Raw genomic sequence first — 6,000 nt, 5'->3', positions numbered from 1 at the left:
AAGCCTGGCAATAGACTGTTTCTTTTAAAAATCCATCATTGAGAAAAAGTCTGTGGAGCACAGCTCTGCACTGACATGCATGGAGTCTCCAACAATCACCTCAACAGCAGATGGTATGCTTCATACCAAGTGTAGGGTCGCAGAGGAAGGACAAAACCCAGTTTAGGCCAAGAAAGACAGTTTAGTTAGGAGAAACTGCCAGGCTGGCTCTCAAGCAGAAGACCAGCCCTCACTAAAAGTTAGAGAGGGGTTTTATATTCTCTTACAAGGAACTGGGCGAAGGGGATGCTCACAGATGTTTTCTACAAGATAGAGAAGTGGGCTGGGGGTCTCAGATAACTATTCCTGGGAAAGCGGGTAGGGTAGCTTCACATTCTTGCAGAGAGAAAAAGCATAGCTGCTGTTTCCCGTGACTGGATTCTCTCAGTAGCCATTCTGGGAGGAAGGAAAAGGCTCTGCAGTCCTAATATTTACAGCCGTTTGTTAATATTGAATGGGGGCGTTGAGGCTCTCTTTTGAAACTACTTCTGATGGATCGGGATGATGATCTAAAGGAAAGGGGAAAGGCTGTTGATTTTAGGCAGCAGAGTTGGTAGGTGTGATCGTGGAGGGTAATGGTTGCTTGTCAGTTGATAATACGGCGAGTTCACTGACTGTGTGGTTGGCAAAAGCTCTCATTCACTCCTGTAGGAAACTAGAGAAGACTCAAGGACCAAATATTAAGATTAATAAAATTACTGAAAGAGGGCCAAAGAAGGGGAGAAGCCAGGGTAGCCAATTTTCAAAAGAGAAAGATTTTTGTTGGCTTCTTATTTCCCATTGTCTTCACTGGGTCCATTCTTGAAGTTCTTTCACCTTGCCTGTGATTGGTTTATATAATAACAACACTCTTCTCCCAGGAAGAAGCAGATTCCTCCTTTTTCAGCAGTTAATAAGTTTAATGCGTGTCCCTTTTGGAGGGGAACTGCTCCTAGGGATTCTACCTGATTTTGTCGTGAAATGAGTGATTCTGCTACTCACTCCATATCATCATTTAACTCTTGAGATAGTTTATAGTAAAAGTGGGTTGTTATTCTAGCTTCCTCTACATCTGTTCCTATGGCTGCTGTAAGACCCACCCCCAGGAATATTGGGGTAACAGTGGCCTTTTTTTCCCTGACTGAGGGTGGGGTACAGAGCATTTTGAACTTGGTCTTCTGTAAGTATAGAGATTTCAGGGGTTAAAAATGCACGTACACAGACTCCAGTCCAGTTGGCCTGCAAGCAGCAGTAAGTTGAGTTGCCACAGATGAAGAATACCCCTGAGGAAGAGCATTGAATGGTGCTATTTGACAAGAAAATGGTATGATTACAATAAGAGGAGGAAATATTGCCTACTGCTTCTGTACCCTTGGTTGAAATTAAGCAGGTGACATTTAAGGTAGGGAGAAGGATTACATTACCTGTTACTTGACCTATGAGCGTTATCTTGTTGAGGTTCAAGGTGTCATTCTTTGAAGCCCAATTATGTATAACAGGGGTGGCTACATATGCCTTCTGTCTTAAGGGGAGACAAAGCCAGCAGTCTTTTGAGGACTAAGCTAACATGACTTAGAATTTGAAAAGTGGTATTTAAAAAACATCTTATAGGGGTTCCTGAGTCAACTGGCTGGGTGAGTTTCTTTAGTCCTGAGAGATTAATACCTTTATAAGGTTGTGGGTTAACTTGGGCCTGGGCTTATGGATTTTATTGCTTGCTCTTGCTTTTTTTTGTCTAACTTTGTCTTGGACTCCTTCCCCATCACTTACATGATAGTGGGTATAATAGGGCCAAAACTTGGATTGTCCTCCTTGCGCATGGCAAGAGCTGGAGCTGTGGGTACTAGAAGCTACTAGTTGTCCTGTCCAGAAATTGTGCCTACCTTGTGCACAGAGAATAGCAGACTTGTAACAAGAAGAGGAGTATAAAAAAGTTAAGGCAGAGTAACAGGTTTTGGGACTAGGCGGGTGAGCTAAGTTGGACCAAGGTAGGTGGAGGACTGTAAGATAAAGAAAAAGTAACTTAGAGAACATGTTAGATTTGGGCTTCAAAGTAATGATTGAGTTTTTAAGTGTAAGAATGAGAAGGAATGGATTTTTAACAATATGGTAAATAACCACTTTTACTTAGAGGACGGATGCAAACAAACACTAAAACAAGGATTATAATAAGAGAACAGGGATAGATTTTGTTATGGAAGGTGGAAAGAAAGAGAAGTTTTAAATTTGGAGAGTAAGTCTCACCCTAAAAAGGGCATGGGACATCAAGGTAAAACGAGAAAGGAATGTGAAAAAGGGAATCCTTGTATTTAGCAGGGGAGGGGAGAAGTGGATAAGGGTGAAGAAACAAGGCCATTGACAAAAACAACAGAGATCTGTGAGGGAAAAGTTGGTCCTGAAAATTCAGGTAGGGCAGAGTAAGTGGCCTCCGTGTCTATTATAAAGAAGATTGGCTTACCTGCAACTTGAACTGTTACCCTAGGCTTCTCCAAGGTCATGTTAGATGGGACCAGTGGCCCTGGGCACCTTCAGTCTTCAGTGGCTAAGGCCAGTCAGGTCTGGCTGGGAGGCTCTGCCCTTGCAACTTCCCTGAGCAGGAGGAGAGGAGCTTCTTGTACCTACAAAGCTGTGCAAGAGTGCAAGCAGGTGTTAGAGGTGGGAGGGGAAGGAGCAGGAAGAAAGTGGTCAGGATTTGCCTGTGTGTCTTTGTCTGAGGTGTTGGTAGGATCAGAGGAGGGAGGTGATGTTTTATTTGCAGGTCAGGGTTGAAAAAGAAATAGAGTTATATTGTAGTTGTAGAAGGCTTTCTTTTAGGCTGAACAGGTTGAGTTACAGAGGAAGGGAGAGAGGAAAAAAATAGAGAACGAAAAAGTCTGTCTGTAATTCTACGCTGGGTCTGGGAGGGACTGGAGGAGAGGAAAACTGGAGGGTTTTGAGACCAAGGGAGAAGAGGAAAGGACTTCTTGTGGTGAGGCTACATTTGCATATGGCTGAGGTCAGAGAGAAGGAGGGTGGAGGGTACTGAGAGATCAGTGAGATCAAAGGCAAGTGGATCTGAGCTGGGGAGAGGGCAAAGGCTTAGAAAGAGTTAAAAAGAGTTTGCTAAGTACAGGAAGGGGGAAAAAGCTTAGAAAGAGTTAAAAGAGTTTGCTAAGTATGGCAGTTCTGATAGAGAGACAGAAAGCTGCAGTTTTGACACACACACAGAGAGAGAAGGGCAGAGAGCAGAGAGCAAAGAAGGCCTGAACCATTTTGAATTTTTGACCATTTGCCATGGTGATGCAGAATTATCAAAGTCTCTGAGAGGGTTAAACTCAAGTGTCCCACTTGAGGGCTATGAGACCTATTATTTTTTGTAGCTATGCCGTGTCAAGGGAGGGGAGGAGACACCCCCAGTGGAATGTACTGAGAAGGGGTAGGACTGGCCTGCTCCCATGATTGTGGAAGAGATAAGCAGTGGGGGTTCCCAGAAAAAGAGAGAGAGAGAGAGACTTAAAGGCATAAGGCGTCCCTTATTTCCTTTTGTCCTCATGAGAAGAAGGTCTGCTCACGGCATGGGCATCCCCAGCATCAGGAGAAACCCGCCTAAGTGGCCAAGGGGTTTCCTGGTCTGGCATCAAAACTTTTTAGAGTCTAAAGGGAGCAGAAAATCCAAGAGAGAACCGCCACCACTTGGTGCTGTTCAGAAGGCCAGTAATGGCATGAGGCAGAAAGCCCTGGAGAAGGGTGTCCTCTCCGCAGTTCAAAGAGGGACAGTCAGGAGGCAGATCAAGCTCACAGAGGAGTGAAAAGAATTAGGGCGATTCAGTACTTCCCAGGTGCCATTAGGCCAGGAGTGAGAGCAACAGGTTACACTGAGGAGAGATAGAAACCAATTTCACAGAGTTTCCAAGAAAACCTCAATATGAGATTGTGGCAAATCCCTCTCCCACTTACGAAGGCATTAGGAGAACAGGTCATTTCTCTCTCCATTTAGCCCAATGTAGTTAGCATGGGAGAGGCTTCTAGTCTCTGTGGGTTAGGCTTGAAAGGAGATAGAGAGAAAAAGTGAGAGAATGAGACAGAGAGAGAGAAAAAAGAGACAGGGAAAGTTGGAAATCAGGGTTTGTTGCCTCCTGGCGGGTGCCCCTCCTGGGTTTTCGGCTCCATAAATGTCAGGTCACCGAGGAAGAACAGAACAAACAGTTCAGGCCAAGAAAGACAGTTTAATTGAGGAGAAACTGCCTAGCTGGCTCTCAAGCAGAAGACAGGCCCCAATAAAAGTTAAAGAGGGCTTTTATATTCTCTTACAAGGAACTTGGGGAAAGGGATGCTCACAGATGTTTTCTATAAGATAGGAAAGTGGGCTGGGGTCTCAGATAACTATTTCTGGGAAAAGGGGTAGGATAGTTTCACATTCTTGACAGAGAGAAAAAGCACAGCTGCTGTTTCCTGTGACTGGGTTCTTTCAGTAGCCATTCTGGGAGGGGAAAGAAAGGGTTCTGCAGTCCTAATTCCTAGCCTATTATAAGTATCACTTATTTACTATTCAGTTAAACCTAATGCCTAGCTGACTCCCTGGGGGGTCCTGAGGGGTTGTTTACCTCATAAGAAGAGACTGCTGGTTTTAACTCTCTCAAAACAGCTGGTAGACTTGAACTGCCTGCCTTCGGGTTGGCAGCACAATTCTACTACAGTTAAAACCACCCAAAAACCCCAAAGCCACTGTCATAGGGTCGACTCCAATTCATAAGGACCCTCCATTGAGTTTCCCTATAAATATTTACTGAGGAAGACTGCTTCATCTTTCTGCTGCTGGTGGATTCAAACTGCTCACCTTTAGTTTACCAGCCCTATGACTATGTCACCAGGCTGCTTTAATCAAGATACAGTGAACAAGTAATGGCTTTGCACTGTGTCCAAGTGTGTTTGTGCGTTTTAGGGGTGCACAGGGCAGACAAAAAACAAACCAAAAAAGAAACTAAGTAACTGCAGAGCATGAGGGTGTTAGGGAAAACAGGGAGAACAGGAAGAGTTAAAATTGAATACACAAACTCCCCCCTCCCCCCTTCCTCTGATCCTGCAGATGTTCCTTGGCTTCAGATCATTAATCTCTTTCTAAGCAAACAAGGTCATCTTGACCTCGAGAACACAGCAAGTTGTTCTGGAGACGAGTGGGCGCCCCTCGCAATGATTCCTTAAGTCAACAGACATAGGTTAAATATTACAGTCATGTTAAGGATGTACTGGAGTCCAGGTTTCTAGATTGCCTCTGTAGATAAGAGATCTCTTTGAAAGCAATTCTGAGGGGTGGGGGAAACCAGTATGTGCTTTGTAATCCTGAAATTCACTCAAGAATGAGCAGAAAGTTTGGAGGGCAGAACTCAACTCTTTCTTTCTCTCTGCTTCTGTCTTTCTCTGTCTCTCTCTCTCTGCTTCTCTCTCACTCTCCCCCTCTCTCTTTTTCTCTCCCTCTCGCTCTTTCTCAGCCTTTTTGGTGCACCTACAGAATAAATTTCTTTTCCTCTCAGACGCTTGGATCAATGTTTACATACCAGAAAAGGACTCGATGTCATTGAACCAGATCTACCTCATAGCTGGCTCTTCAGTGGGTTTCAAGGTTATAAATTGCACAGGAGGAGATTGCCTTTGGGTTAGCAGCGCAGGTCCCTACGAACTCCATCACCAGAGCTCCCTGGGTGTGTTGTTGTTGTGCTGTTGAGTTTACCAAGTCTTATAGAGACCCTACAAACAACAGGAACCTTACCCATCCTGCACCAACCTCAAGGGCTATGACTGTCACTGTGTCAGTCCATTTTGTTGCGGGTCCTCCTCTCCTCCTCTGACCTTTCACCCTTCCCAGCATGATGTCTTTTTCCAAGGACTGGCCCCTCTTGACAACATGCCCAACTTCTTGCAAGACAAGTTGGTTTGTCCTTTTGACCAGTCAGTATTCTTGTCCAAACTCACAATTCAAAGGCATCAATTCTTGGCTTGATCATG

This window comes from Elephantulus edwardii, unplaced genomic scaffold (genome assembly GCF_000299155.1).
Source record: "Elephantulus edwardii isolate Elephantulus edwardi_28Jun2011 unplaced genomic scaffold, EleEdw1.0 scaffold00236, whole genome shotgun sequence".
In the NCBI taxonomy this organism is placed as follows: Eukaryota; Metazoa; Chordata; class Mammalia; order Macroscelidea; family Macroscelididae; genus Elephantulus; species Elephantulus edwardii.
The sequence above is the reverse complement of the archived record's forward strand: the minus strand, read 5'-3'. Positions refer to the sequence as shown.